Source organism: Salmo salar, chromosome 24, assembly GCF_965601325.2.
Source record: "Salmo salar chromosome 24, fSalSal1, whole genome shotgun sequence".
In the NCBI taxonomy this organism is placed as follows: Eukaryota; Metazoa; Chordata; class Actinopteri; order Salmoniformes; family Salmonidae; genus Salmo; species Salmo salar.
In genome coordinates this window covers 10,168,326-10,183,917 of record NC_138314.1, presented here as the reverse complement: position 1 = coordinate 10,183,917, position 15,592 = coordinate 10,168,326, and the positions used below count along the sequence as shown (strand labels likewise).

The following is a 15,592-nucleotide window of genomic DNA, read 5'->3' as shown; positions in this document are numbered from 1 at the left end:
TTCACTATTATTCTACAATGTAGAAAATAGTCCAAATAAAGAAAAACCCTTGAATGAGTAGGAGTGTCCCAACTTTTGACTGGTACTCTATGTAGCACATGTATGTATCTGATCCTGTCTGGCCAGAAATAGTATGTCATGCCATACTCTTTTAGTCCACAGAGTATCAGATACATGATCTACACATACTACGGAGCGCTGTCTGGCTCACTCGGATGCTTTATCTGAGATTGATGCGTCTTTCTTTAGGCGCTCATCTCGGTCAAATAAATTAGAAATATTTCAATATTTTATTTGGATGGGCAAGGAGGTACGGTAGGGCCCCCTTAGGCCCACCCATAACGCCGGCCCTGACACAGTCACACACACACACACACACACACACACACACACACACACACACACACACACACACACACACACACACACACACACACATCCCTCTGCAGCTTTTTTGGTTTAAAAATGTGCGGTATTTTGCCAACATCTAGCCTGTTTAGGCATATTAAAACACTTCCGTGTTATCCAATCCAATACGAGTAGCCTATGATCAGGTTGGCACACCCCTACTGTAGACACAGTGCCAACTGTGGCAACACAAAAGGTGGCTGTAAACTCACAAGGTCCTGTCATTGTGTTGGGAAATGTACAGGCGTTTTATAAGGCTGGTTTTATAAGGCTGATCACAACTAAGTGTGTGTGCGCTTGTGTGGTCCACAGCATCAGACTTCCAGGCTTCCAACAGTGTAGATGAGACGATACTCAATATCGACGTTGACAGGGGCTCTCTGTTTGAACATGTACCTTCCTTGTGTGTTGATCATCCCAATGCTCACGAATAAGTATGGTCTAATTGTGCCATTTGCATATTTCCGTCATTTCTGCATTATTTGGTTTGCCAAATGTTCATCGTTTATAGAGATTGAAGAACCATAGAACAATGAAAGAGGAAGAAAGGATCCTCTGTCCTCTAGCTCACTGTGTGGCTCTGCTTGAGCCTATCCTGGAGCCATGTCTCTTCCCTCCCTGGGTTATGAATTATGGATTCCTTTTAATAGGCTGTTTCGCCCTTGTTTAACTTACTGCAGCCACAGGCTTATTTTGCTGATGTCTGATTTTTAATGGCACACTCACTTCACCCAAGCTGAGCACTCTCCACTTACAGATCCACTAACACATCCCTTGCTTCCCAATGCTGTGTTATTGTCTCACTACTGCATTAAGCGGCATGGGTTCCTGTAGACTGGAGGATCTACAGGACTCCTCCGCTCCTTGCTACTCTTGCTACTGTCCAAGTTGACCTTCCCTGAGGATTTAACCCACACCATGCCAGCTAGCGGCTAGTGCATAATAGATGAAGGACAGACATAGGGAGGGAGGCAAAGTGACCAGGCCCCATTATTACCTGGGAATTCAATTTTAATGAGGTAAACAGGTTTTTCCAGGTCATCTGCACCTTCAGTGGGTGGTGTGTCTGCCCCATCAGTGCCGTATTGCTGCCTGCCTGCCTCCACTACAGTACCTCCCTGCCTTGACACACAGAATTGCTGCAGGGGCTCCATCTTATAATTAGGTCTCACTGTCATTGACAGAAAGTGTCTCACTTCCCGCCGAGTCCTTTTCCTCGCCTTCAAGTCGAGTGCCACCAATTATACAGTGGCAAGAAGACCTTATTAAATATGCTCCAGGCAACCCTTGCCTTAGTTTTTTTCTCAGTCTCGCCAGATTATGTTTTCTGTCTGCTAACATTGGACTGAAGGCTAGCTAGCTGCTCCACCACAAATTAGTGACTAGAGCGCTGTATTGATTTCATTCTAATTTGCTGCTTAGAAATGGGAAACAATTCCTTTGGCTGGCTTGTGTACTAGCAAGTTATTCAATGTCGATCTGGAGAGAGATGTACTAGCTGGCCGTTTTCATGCTGTGGTCATGGCTAAAAGGGATCCAGCTTTTGTCAAATGAATGTCAGATTTGACTTTTGAGGCAGGTTAGGAGAATTAACATAGCAGGTTAGGAGAATTAACGTAGCAGGTTAGGAGAATTAACGTAGCAAGTTCGGAGAATTAACGTAGCCGGTTCGGAGAATTAAAGTAGCAGGTTTGGAGAATTAACATGGCAGGTTCGGAGAATTAGCACAGCAGGTTCGGAGAATTAACGTATCAGGTTGGGAGAATTATCGTAGCAGGTTAGGAGAATTAACGTAGCAGGTTAGGAGAATTAACCAGGCAGGTTAGGAGAATTAACGTAGCAGGTTTGGAGAATTAACGTAGCAGGTTAGGAGAATTAACCAGGCAGGTTAGGAGAATTAACGTAGCAGGTTTGGAGAATTAACGTAGCAGGTGTCGAGAATGAATGTAGCAGTGATAAACATCAGACATGTACAGTACAGTACATTTAAATGCCAATCTAAATCAGAACATCCTTCTGCACTTAATGAAAAAAAAAATGTGTCTCCCTCGAGCAAGAGTCTGGTTCCGGATAGCTACGGGAATGGATGACAGGGAAGGATACGCTCTCACACACACACGTCAGCAGGGAAATCACACTCTGCTCCATGCATTTTGTGAAAAGTCTGTAGACAGAGGTAGGAGTAGAAGCATGACAAACAGGGAGTAGTCAAGCTCCCACTGCAATTCCCTGTGAATCCTCCCTCTCCTCCCTGACTGCGCTGCGGTGAAATAGAGAGAGAGAGAAGTGGAGAGTGCGACAGGAAGGTGAGAAGAGGAACAGATGGAGAGTCGCAGTACGTGTTCCACAGGAACGTAGGGTCTCTCTGCGTGTACAGACATACTCATTTAAAACAGGTGCTATACTTAGACATGGCTCCACAGCCTCTTTTCATCCTATAGTGAATGACGGCGTTGATTATAACCTAAGCACTGATTGTTAACACAACTAGAAATCTATAGACTAGATCCTCTTTCCCTTTTACCCTCAGGGGAGCCAAAGCAAAATTAATCAGGCCACTCGAGTCATGGAATATACTTTATTACCCAACGGCCAAGCTACATACAGTATGTGCCATTGAGTTTTGTATGGGATTAGGGGGATATTTTCTATCTGACTGGCCACTGGCTCTCAATAACACAGAGGGGATCATGTCCCCTGCTGAGAAAGCCTCTCTCTCTGTCTCCCCTCACCACACACCGCTACGTCCCTTGCCTCACACACCAGGCATACTTATCACTGTTTATGCATCCCAAACGGCACCCTATTCCCTATATAGTGCACTTATTTTGAACAGAGACACATGGGCCCTGCTCAAAAGTAGTGCACTATAAAGGTAATGAGGTGCCGTTTGGGACACGACCTGTGTTATTCAGCCATAGCGAGGAAGGAAGACATGGAAAGTGTTTCCATTTTCAGATTGTTTTATACAGAGAACATCCAGAGAGACGGGCACCATTAGAATATGTCACATTTTGACAAGGTTTTTCTGTCACAGCAGCTCTATTACATGATATATTGAGGAGAAGAACGCTAATGGGGGTTGATAAAAACGTTTGTCAAGGTAAGCCCCCCCCCCCCAATGCAGCACGACCATCATCAGCACCATCGCCTTTGTGTCCCCCGATTAGTCTGCAGGCCGGGTCATGCCATTCCCCATGCTGGATCCTCTGGCTCTTATGAAATATATTTGATGTACATCCCCCTTTTGAAGTCCCTGGGAATTAGGGGACACTGCCTGGGAGCAGTATGGCTTTGGCTCTGGCTGGGTCCTGCCTCGTCCTCGTTGGTTGTTCCTGTGTTTATTTGAAGTGGGGCTGTCTGTTTACACTAAATGCTCAATGCAGCACAGCTCACGGCTGGTAATTGCTACCAGCATCCACTGGGTTTTGCTCTACTGGCGTACTTGTAGTGGATCCTAAGGAAGGAAGTGTTACATTCACCCCAGACCTGGGTGTAGACCAAAGGGATGGAGGTCCCTGTGGGTCCTGGTCAAAAGTAGTGCACTATAAAGGTAATAGGGTGGCATTTGGGACGCAGGCTGTATCTAAACACACACTAATCAAGGGCTGTGTGGTTGGTGGAGCGCTGTAGGGAGAGCAGGCTCGCTCTGTTCTGTATGATGTCATGTATGAGGTTTCAGTCTCCTGGTATACTTGGGGAAGGTAGTCGATGAGAAGGGATAAGAGGACAAAGATCTGATTGGCATCATCATAATCATCATTACCATCATTACCATTACCACCACCATTATTATCATCATCATAAAGCAGAGGCAGTCACTAGCTGCTTTTCTTTTTTTATATTCAAGTCTAAAATAGTATATTAATGTGGCCCTGCATTCACTCATTTTTTCCCATTGGCTGCTTTACTTTGTGGCTAATATGCCCCCCCCCCCCCCCTCGTCTACTTCGTCTACTCCGTCCCTTTCTCTCTCTCCCTCTCTGTACTGTGAGCGAGCAGGAGCCAGCCTTGAGGCATCCCGTTTCAACTCCTCAGCTTCCAGTAAGAGGGGTGGGGGGGTATTTAAGAGCGCTAGGTAGGAGTGGGGTCTGACCGCAGAGTCTACTGTTTAAGAGAAAGGGAATTCTCCCTCCGTCTCTCTTTCACTCAGTCCCTAGATCTCCTGGCTGCTCTCTCTCTCTCTCTCTCCCCTCTCACTGGCTACAGCATCAGCAGGCTGGCTCTCTAGGTGGCAGGAATAGAGTGACTGAGAGAAAGAGAGGAAAATGACATAACTGTCATTGCTTTAGAAGGCAAAGACACAGACCCACAAGAACATTTGTTTTATTTGAGCCCAACTCTACTACATTGATTTAGCTCCAGTGGAGAGATTCTGTGAATTCAGTAGAAGGTAAGCTGCTCCTGTCTTTACCTGTCTGCAACAATTTGATGCTCTGTTCGAAATAGAATGAATGCTGATGTCTAGATTTTGTGTAATCAGATCATTTAAGACTATTGTTGGTGTGACTGTGACTGTGGATTTGTATTAATATTAGAGAAGTATCAAATAGGAAAATACAATCAATTTAATGATTTTGGTTTCTAAATCTTCACAGGAAATGACGTATTTATTGCAAAATATGTAGATATCAATATATATTCTATAGATACATCAGAGAAATGGCTGTTTATTGTCATAGCAACATATTTTGAAATAGTAAACTGTGGATTATAATTAGATAGATTTCATCAATCGAAGTGGGATCTTTTATTGTTTCGCTTCATTATTATTTAACAAGCAGACACTTCTGAGACCGGCTCGGTTTTGTTCCATCATTACCGACAGTAAATTGACTGTACATGTTCAAAAGTGCCCATTACAGTTTATGAAGGATGTTGTTCACCACATTGTTGACATGCTTCTACTATTTAGCTCTTACCTAATCTCCTCCACCATCCGCACTCTCTCTTTAGAGCCTGAGGATGAGGTTAGCTCTTACCTGAATAGAGGGAAAATTGTAAATTGAGGGATCCAAGACATCAGCTAACTACTGAATAATTCTGCGAAGGTGTTGTGTTCAGTTGCGGTCGGCTCGGGTTGTGTTAGGAGTACAGATAGGGGTATGGTTGTTTCCGTGGGTGCTGCCTGCTGCAGCCTGCCAGATCTGAGTCTGTCCAGCCCTCTGTAAATCTACTAAATGTGTGCCAGCAGACAGCGGGGTTCTGTAGCCCGGAAGACAGACAGATGCTGTGCATTAGAGTTGCTCTCTCTACTCTCGCCCTGTTCTCTCTACTCTCTCTGCTCTCTCTGCTCTCTCTACTCTCTCTACTCTCTCTGCTCTCTCTGCTCTCTCTACTCTCTCTACTCTCTCTGCTCTCTCTGCTCTCTCTACTCTCTCTGCTCTCTCTGCTCTCTCTGCTCTCTCTGCTCTTTCTGCTCTCTCTACTCTCTCTGCTCTCTCTACTCTATCTACTCTTTCTCCTCTCTCCAGGTTCTCCCACTGTACGCTGGGTACGCAGTACTAGCTGGCAGCTCCGCCGACTCCCTCCCTCCCTCTAGCCTATAGCAATGTACTGTTCACGCTGTTCAGTGTGTGTGTGTGTGTGCACGTGGTCCTCACTCCTCACAGATGTCATATATCAGCACGCTCAGAGAGAGAAATTAGGGATGTAAGGAGCTTATTGGGGGGTTTGTCGATAACGTCCCACAAAGAGATTACACCCCTGTGACTGTGATGACTGAGAGTGGAGGAGAGGATGGGTATGGAGTTGTGTTTGTGTGTGTGTGTGCGTGCGTGTGTGTGTGTACGCTGTGTGTGGAGATATTTGTGTGGTGTGCTCTGTGTATTTTGGGGCGCTGTGTGTGTATATGTAGGGAGATGTGGGGTGCAGTGAAGGAGGAGACCCCCAGGATACCAGGGTTGTGTCTGTTGGATGGTAATTGCGACATTAGGGGGAGATACAATGTAATACTTACACCTCATCTAGTCTTTTAAACATTGTTGGCTAAATAACGGTTGAAGCAGGCTCAACCCTTGCAACACAATGATATTCAGTTCCTAATTGACCAATATTGAACTTTTTCCACACACGATTCCAATGCTTGTGGGATTATTTTTGACATGAGTTATCTTGGTTTATTTGTGTGGGTTTCATTCTATCGCCGTGAGCTAAGACATGTGACACTGGAATGTAGGTTTTCCTCTGTCAACCACTTTCTCATATACTTGACATGTGTACAGCCGGTGTCAGATTGGTTGTGTTCTAGTGCCGACTGCTTGCCTTCGGTGGTTTCTCAGGCTTGGGGTGGGAACGTTTTATGACGCTATTGCTATGTGCAGAGGGAGGACCCATTGACAGTGACACCCAGTGCCAGAGATGAGTGGGGAAATGTCCTTTGTTTGGACAGCTGTATCCTCTAATGCCCCACGCTTGATAATCAAGGCACTTGGAGAAGTTGACTGTTTTTACATGTACACCCACTTAGCTCCTCTGGTGGTGATTGTGGTATTCATAATGACCTGAAGAGGTTGGTCTGAGCATGCTCATAAGGAGAGGGAAGGATAGCAAATTAGTCGAGTTTGGATGAGTCTCAGGACCAAATGGGGATTTTTTTGCTGGACAAAACAACTGCAATCTCTATTTTAAAGTCCCCCCCCCCCCCCCACTGCCTCGATCTCTATTTCTCTTTCTCTCGCTCCCTCTCTCCCTGTCTCTCTTCCATCTCTCTCTCTCCCTCTCTTTAAAGCAAGCAAACTTAAATCCGTTTTACCTCATTTCTACCAGCAAGTTAAATATCCAACCAGAGGGAGAAAAAAAACTCTAAACCACCTTTACTCCACACACAGAGACATGTAGAAAGCTCCCCCCCCCCCTCCCCTCTCACTCTCTCTCGCTCTGTGTCTCTTTGCACAGTCATTGCTCTCACTGACTGTATGACATAATTAAATTTCTGCATATGTCTCATTGATTGAATTTAATGATGTTAAGTAATTGCTAGATAATGACCTGCTGCGGTTCATTTAGACTATTCCAGGTTGATAAATGTGTGTTTGTATTTCTGATAAGGAAGTTGTGCATATCAACTTGTATATCCCAGCCGCTGGCAGTAGGGCATGTCTGTCTGCCAGATGTTAGCCTACCTACAACACAGAGATTTAATCAGATCCCAGTACCTGGAAACACATAGCCCACAATGTGAAGCTTGACTGCAAGACCAAAACCTTTCTGGAGTGAAGAAGTAATTGCTTGTGCTTGTAGTAGTTTGAGTTCCTGTGACTCATGAAATCCCACCCTTGACAATGAATGAATACCATCAATCTATCTCTTTGAGAGGACCTATTTGCTTCATGTACACACTGACTTAGCCTTCAATCCAGTAAATTGACCTCTGTAGTATCATGCTTTTGTATTTGTGCTTTGTTTTCATGTTATATTTGCTGAACACATTTGAGAGTGACACATACGCATGTATTAAACCTTATAAAAGGCCTCTTTCCTATATCACTCCCAGAATTGGCCCCTGATGGTGACGGCCCCTCTGAGACAAAAAGCTCCCGACAGATTAGTCATCACCACGGGAACAAAGACACAAAGATTCTCTCAAAAGAATCCAATGTCTTAAAGTGCAGAAATCCCAGATGGTTTTTAATGCTCCTCTGATGCTAATGTGTGAGCTGAGTGGAGGGGAAGCACTGGCAGCCGGTTTGTGCGTCCCACATGACACCCTATTCCCTAAATAGTTCACTGCTGTTGACCAGAGCCTTGGGACACAGCCTGTCTGTGTTCCGGGGCCTCTGTGTTACCAACATAGTCGCTGCATTGGAGGCGTCCAATAACACGGCTGTGACTCTTTTCCTTCACCAGTGATCCCACATATTGGAATGCACCCACCATAGCATAATGTTCCCGGGGTGGGGTTATATAGCTCATACAAGTGTGTGAATGGATGGTAGTACTTCCCATTAGGACACGCGACACACTTTCAGCCCTTATAGACATGCAGACAAGGACAAACAGATGTCCTCATATCACAGCCAACATTCCTGCCTCGATTTCCGAGTGGGAAAACCTCACCTTCCTGTTTAGAGAATAGGGTGGGAGAAAGTCATAAAGCCTCTCAATCCTGTGAAGAATCTCCCACTTATCAGTCCTGAAAAGATAGTCTACAGTACTTTGGATGTCCTTGAATAACCTGAACATCCCTTCGATTAATTTGCAAGTGAACGAAGAGAGCATCATGGAAATGCACAACATTTTTATTACTCTATACCTTTTTATCAAGTTGTCTGCTGTACATTGTTAACACATTTGCCATATTGGAAATACTGGACTGCTGCCAGTGCAGCTTTCGAGGGAGGAACTAGGACCAAGGACAGAGGAAATTGTCCTCTCCTCTTTCTGAATGTACTACTGCAGTGCAAAGTACAAGTCAGGGAGCAGCACCACGAGACGCTCCCCAGACGACATGGTGCTCCCTCTCCAGGAAAATTAATTATCTGTCTACAGTTGATAGATAGTTTCCTCTATCAAGTAAACATGAACACCCAGATTGTTCCTGCCTTGTGCCTACCACAGACCAGGAAGTAGAAAGTTATTGGTCTATAAAGCCACTAAAGAGCCGAGCTGAGGTATTTTCTGTCTTCATGTCTGTGAAGGTGTCACGACTTCCGCCAAAGTTGTTCCCTCTCCTTGTTCGGGCGGTGTTCGGCGGTCGACGTCACCGACCTTCTAGCCATCGCTGATCCATTTTTCATTTTCCATTGGTTTTGTCTTGTCTTCCATCACACCTGGTTCCAATCCCATCAATTACATGTTGTGTATTTAACCCTCTGTTTCCCCTCATGTCCTTGTCGGTGATTGTTTATTGTAAGTGTTTTGTGTACGTCTGTACTGGTGTGCGTCGGGTTATGTTACCCATTGATTTTTATTATTATGTTTCCCGGTGGGTTTTTGTGAGTAAACTATGCCGTTGGAAACACAGTTATTTCTCTCCTGCGTCTGACTTCTCTGCCGCCAGTTAAACACCCTTACAGAAGGAATTGGATCATGCTGTCAGATTTTTTCCCCTTCACTCGTGTCTGATCCTAGTGTCACTTTTTGTATGTGTAGGCAATTAAGTAAAAAATCGCTTTCTAGAGGTAACTAATATGAAGCCCACGCAGCTCCTAGCTCTCTTGTTATAGTACTGCAATCAGATCTCAGTCGAGTTCGTCTTGCAGCTAGATTTGGTGACCTGAGACGGAAGGTGTCGGTTACTTGGAAAGTGTATCACTCAGCCTCAGTACGATACCTTTTCACCACATTACGACACAGTTGGAATACAGTTCAACACAAGCAGATTTTATTGTAATTGTTAAAACTAAGGGAAAGGAAGTGGGATGAATGAATGGAGGGTTCGGTTGTTAAGACTGTCTAGAAAAATGAGTGATTAGATGTTCTGTAAAGGTAGCAGATGAGGTTAGACTAATAAACAGGAGGTCACCAGTCCTCAACATGTAAAAAAGTGCTCATGAACAATGACTAGTATCTATCCTCTCCAGCTGGACTGGGCTTTAAGAGCAGCGTGAGACAGAACTACTGTACGTTGGGCCATGCTGCAGTAAAGAATATTGATGGGCTCACTGTCCAGAGATGAGCGAAATCTTGACATCATAAAATGGAATTGAGTCTTCAGTTATCTGCCAAGGCATTCCCCTCCCATGTGCATTCACAGTATCATACTTTGTCTTTCTATCTCAATGTCAGATTTGGAAATGGCTTTTCTGTTAAATAAATGTGTGTTTGTTTTTGTAACAGTCAGATAATGTAGGAGGGCTCCAGAGCAACCTTGTGGTTCCGTCAGGGTGATACTGTTCACCCTTGGCAAAGTGATCTCACTGCAGCGTACTGGCTTCGTCCCAAATGGCGCCCTATTCCCTGTATAGTGCAGTGCTTTTGACCGGGCCCCATAGGGCCCTAGTCAAAAGTAGTGGACTATATAGGGAATAGGGTGCCATTTGGGACGTAGCATAGTGCTGCGAGATAAGTGTTTGTGCTGGTATCACAGTCCTCCACCCCCGGCCTGTCTTATCAGACGTGAACACACCAACCCCCCCACTCCCGCGCTATGTGTGCTATCAGATACACCAGGGTCATGGAGGACCAATAACATGGGCCTTAATTTATATGAAACCAAACCAATTCATCACAAGAAAAAAACCCAGACCATATTTCGATTTAATTTTCATTTTGTGTAATTTTATGCTTTTCCCATAAGAGGGAAATTGATAAGCTATATGCCAAGAGGGGAAGTAATCAAAACATTGCAACACATAATTGATTTCCTATTCTCGCTTCTTGGAGTGTTTTCCCCTTAGTTTTGAAAGCCAGCATATTAAAAGAGAGTCGCCTACAATTTAAAGTTTCTTAAAGTTAATCTTGTGGGATTTAATTGCATTTCTGCAATTATTGAACTAAAGTTGTCACCATGTCAATTTACACAGTACAGAAATACTGTGACTTGTCCAACAGCCAGACATGATAACCAGCCAGGGTCAGTTTCTGTGTTGTGACCCACCAGGCCTTTCATCTGTACAAATGGAAGTGTATTGTGTGTTTATTATGACTGCTCAAAACAATCCAATCAGTGAACCTAAACCTGACCTGCCACGACCGACTGCCCTTTGAAGGGTGTCCAGGCCAGACAAAATAAATGGCTAAGGGGCGTCGGTGTCCAGTCGTCCACTAGCAGACTAGACTAAGAGGGCTTGTTTGGAGGCAGTGGACTGTGTTACAGGCTGTGTCCCAAATGGCACCCTATTCCCTATGTAATAAACTACTTTTGACCAACTCCAATAGGGCTCTGTTTAAAACTAGAGCACTATATAGGGAATTGGGTGCCATTTGAGGCTCCTATAGTGTTGTAGGTCATGAGTACAGTCAGTCCCATCAGTTAGCCTCATCCCTCTAAGGCAAGGGGGGGCAAAGTACAAAGACATTTATAAAAAAATAATAATAATAAAAATGTTATACCTTTTTTCTCCCAATTTCATGGTAACCAATTGGTAGTTATAGTCTTGTCCCATCGCTGCAACTCCCGTACGGACTCGGGAAGGCGGTCGAGAGCCGTGCGTCCTCCGAAACACGACCCAGCCAGGCCGCACTGCTTTTTGACACAATGCCCACTTAACCCGGAAGCCAACTGCACCAATGTGTCGGAAGAAACACCGTACACCTGGCGACCGTGTCAGCGTGCATGCGCCTGGCCCGCCACAGGAGTCGCTAGAGCGCGATGAGACAAGGAAATCTCGGCCTGCCAAACCCTCTCCCAACCCGGACGATGCTGGGCCAATAGTGCGCCGCCTCATGGGTCTCCCAGTCACTGCCAGCTGTGACACAGCCTGGGATCGAACCCAGGTCTGTAGTGATGCCTCAAGCACTGCGATGCAGTGCCTTAGACAGCTGCACCACTCGGGAGGCCCCGGCAAATTGATTTTAACAAACAATTGGTCCCCCAAAAAATGCGTCCCTCCGTTGAATTTCAAAATCCCGATGTGGCCCTCGAGTGAAAAAGTTTGCCCAGCCCTGCTTTACAGTATGCGGTGCCTTCCTCCCCTCCCTTTGGACAGATAAGTTGAGATTGATTGACTGCTTCATCTGCTGTGTTATCAAATATGAATCCCTGGGGCATCCTCATCCCTGTGCAATATCAGCACAGGTCATGCACTGTATGATAGGTTGAGACAGAGAGGACAGAGTCTTCCATTGTTGCAAGGTGATAACTTTAAAAAACCCATTTTGAGGAGCAGCAACAACGCAACAGAGGGCTGAAGTTTACAATCGATCCCTTGTCTCTCTCTTTGCAGTCAATCCATGTTATGAGTTGTCCTGGAAATACATTTTTGTGTTTGATGATTATAACTCACAGCCATAGTGCTGTCCTCAGCTACTCTCTCTCTCTCGCTCTCTCTCTCTCTCTCTCTCGCTTGCTCTCTCTCTCTGATTGTGACCTTGGTGGGGATTGAAACAAATCAATACTTTAACTGCTCCAGAAGAGGACATAAGTAGAACCCCTTTCAACTTGTTGGCGTTTCATTATGATTTATGTGCATATAAATCATTTCAATATCAGCCAGTGGGACCGCCTTATTGAGGAGCTTCTCTTCAGAGATGAATCTTGACATGTGATGAGAGAGTTACTTATTAGCAGATTTATTTTTGGCTTTGCAATGAATGGATGCTCTTAGAATGGCAGTTTGGTATGTTTTATTTTTGTTTGACGGAGCAACATTTCCTGGTCATTGAGCCTGGTCCATCCACCCAGACATTTTGTATGGCGTCTCTCAAGGTGAAAAGATCCTCCAGACAATAACTTTTCATTCATCTCCTCACGAGCGACCCAGATTAAAGAAGAGTGTGTGGCAAAGAAGGAAAGCTCGTTGTTGTCATGGGTGACCTACAAAACTAGGCAAGCTTGATGATTTCTACAGAAATGAAAAGAAAAGCATGCTTTTCCACATTCCCCTGTTTAACATACTGGGGATGTACAGTCTGGGGAGTTGGTCGGTTGAAGAAGTCATTGAATATTTACAGTTTTTACACATCAAGTGGGCCAATCTGCTTCAATATTCAGTTTGTTTGTTGTGGAGTTTATCTTACTGATACCAGACAGTAGTACGCTCCAGCCATGCGAATGCTTCCCTTATACTCCACCCCACAGGCATATCTTCTACTTATCATTAGTAAACTATCATGATCTGTATTAGCTTGCATTTAAGTCATAAAACACGTGCATGCTGTGCAGAATGATGGTTGTCTTCCTTCCTGCTCTATCTATAGTCAGCATTTTTCACCAAACGGGCTACACAGTGACAGCCTGCACTGTGCATGGTGAACAATGGTGTTTTCTAGTGATTTATCTTGGCTGCACCATATGGCACAGTTGGTATTAGTAAAGGTAGACTACAGTGATGATTAAGTTTGTCAGCATGGGGGCCAGGCTGGGCTGAGTTTGAAAGAAATCCTGGCTTCTGCATATGACTTCTGAAATCCTTGACCGGCTGAAAGCTCCCTCTCATCAATCTCAAAGTGCTCCTCCAGAACCAATTGAATTCAAAACTTCCAGTGTCTGCAGGGCCGGCCCTGGGAATATACAACATAGGATATATATTTTTTGGAACTCAGTCAGGGTCTCAACTTACTTTCTCTCTGCCCCATGGCAAAGCAAGAGTAGAATTGCATGAAATTAGTTATAAAATTGCTAAATGTTATGTCCGTCCCATGGCAAAATGGAGGGGGGCTCTCAACCAAATCTCGCCTAGGACCCCCAAAAGGCTAGGGCCGGCCCTGAGAGTCTGAAAGATGGGAGAAGGAAAGAAAAAAAGACATGGTACCACTGGAAAAACAATCATTGACAAAATATTTCAGAGGAAATCTTTATTTCCCCTGAAACTAGAGGTAAACGTGAGAAATCGTAGCAGCGATGCTAAGCGATTGAACATTTACAGCGCTAATCTTAACACAAATCAAAACTTGAGCCTATTCCCTATATAGTGCACTTCTTTTGACCTGAGGCCCTGGTCAAAAGTAGTGCACTATAAAGGGAATAGAGTGCCATTTGGAATGAAATCAAATATTGGTATACAGTGGTGTATAGCTTATATGGATTTCAATGGGCTGTTGAAGTGTCCTGGTTTTCCCTCTTGCTAACTCCCTATGTTCCACCCTGATCCTCTTCCTTCTGCTTTGTGTTAAATAAGTGCATTCACTTGATTTACTGACGGATTAAGATCCTCCAAGACTCCAAATGCAACACACAGCGGAGAGACGAAAGGAGTATTTATCAGAGAAAGAAAGAACGTTAGGTACTGTAATGGTAAAGGGGGGGATCTTTGCTTGCATTGTTTGGAGTTGGATAACACAGTGTCATGGTTTTTACATTACACTAATGAGAAAGTCAGGAAGGTACAGTATGGGAAGGAGATGTACCGAACCTGCCCGTTTCCATCACAGCTGTCGTGATTTCTTTTTATGCGGTATGATTCTACTCGCATGAAAACTGTGGATGGAAACATGGTTTATATAGAGGAAATGACACCACTTTACAGACAGAGAAGGCTTTAATCTCTGCAGGGTCTCAATTCTGTCTCACACAGTCTCTTCTTTTCCATACAACATGAAGAAGCATGCTTATTGTATTCAGACCCACATGGTAAAACCGTTCATCAGTTTGATATGGATTTCTAGATTCTTGTAATGTAGATTTGTGCAGGATCATCCTGATTTGATCAATCAAAATCATGTGAATTTAGTTAGCGCTATCACATTTTACACTATTTCTTAGAACTGGAAACCCCATCATCAATATTGTATGATCAGAGACCAATGCTGACTTCATTGTTTTGAGATTTACTGTATCTCATTCATTTATCTAACCAATCCAAACTTTTGCATATGTTTGTTGGGGGAAAACCTTGTTCTATAATGTATAACAGGCATTATTGTTGCCTCAGATGAATGGTCAATACAGCAAAGTTTTAAATTAGAATTGGTTTTGAATGAGAAGCTTTTGAAGAAGGAACTTTGTTTGAAACCATTCCCAGTGATCCTCTGTGTGTGGTGGGTATAAAACTGAAGTGTTGCCGGCTCAGCAGCACTCTTACAATACTGGGCTAATTTAGATCACTTGCACTAAATATGTGTGCCAGCCAGCAGGTTCTTGTTCCCCTGGTAAAATCCCCCACACATTGGCCACATAGCAGCCAACTGGCTTTGTTGCGGTCTGAGAAGCTAACAATAGAGTAAAATAAAAGTGAGAGAATTAGAAAGTAGCAGCAGTCAAATTGTGTCAAGTCCGAGTGAGTGTGCCAGCGACCAGCGGCATTAGCATAGTGCCGTGGCCACAGGGATCTGCTGACGGAAGTCCAGGTGGGGAGGCTGTTTTCTCTGTTCCCATGGTGGAAAAAAAGGCTACAACTGTCTGGTGTATTTAAATGATCATCTAATAATAACCTTTGCAGCATATCAAATTATGGTTGCAAGTAGTTGATCTATTAAACTACTGTCTATAGATATTTGAGAAATACAAGTTTGGTTCCTTTCCACTTATTTAGCCAAAGCCACAGATTTGCTAAATAATGCCTCACACAAAGACTAGTTTGCTCTCTCAGAGAGGGTTGGTTCCCTAAGTGTTCCATGTGGAGAGAAGCCAGCCAGCCTCCAA

The 15,592-nt window shown here is 44.3% G+C and overlaps 1 protein-coding gene across 4 annotated transcripts in view; it reads left to right on the top strand.

Moving 5' to 3' along the window:
• Nucleotides 1-15,592, top strand: part of tncb (tenascin Cb) — a 115,524-nt gene that overhangs the window by 61,176 nt on the left and 38,756 nt on the right. For 3 of the 4 annotated variants that reach the window (XM_045707106.2, XM_045707105.2, XM_014171018.3), the window contains exon 1: nt 4,410-4,801. The exons of the other annotated variant lie outside the window; for it this stretch is intronic. The gene's annotated coding sequence lies outside the window, so the exon portion shown is untranslated. Of the gene's footprint in view, nt 1-4,409; nt 4,802-15,592 lie in introns of those variants that run through there. 4 annotated transcript variants of the gene reach the window in all.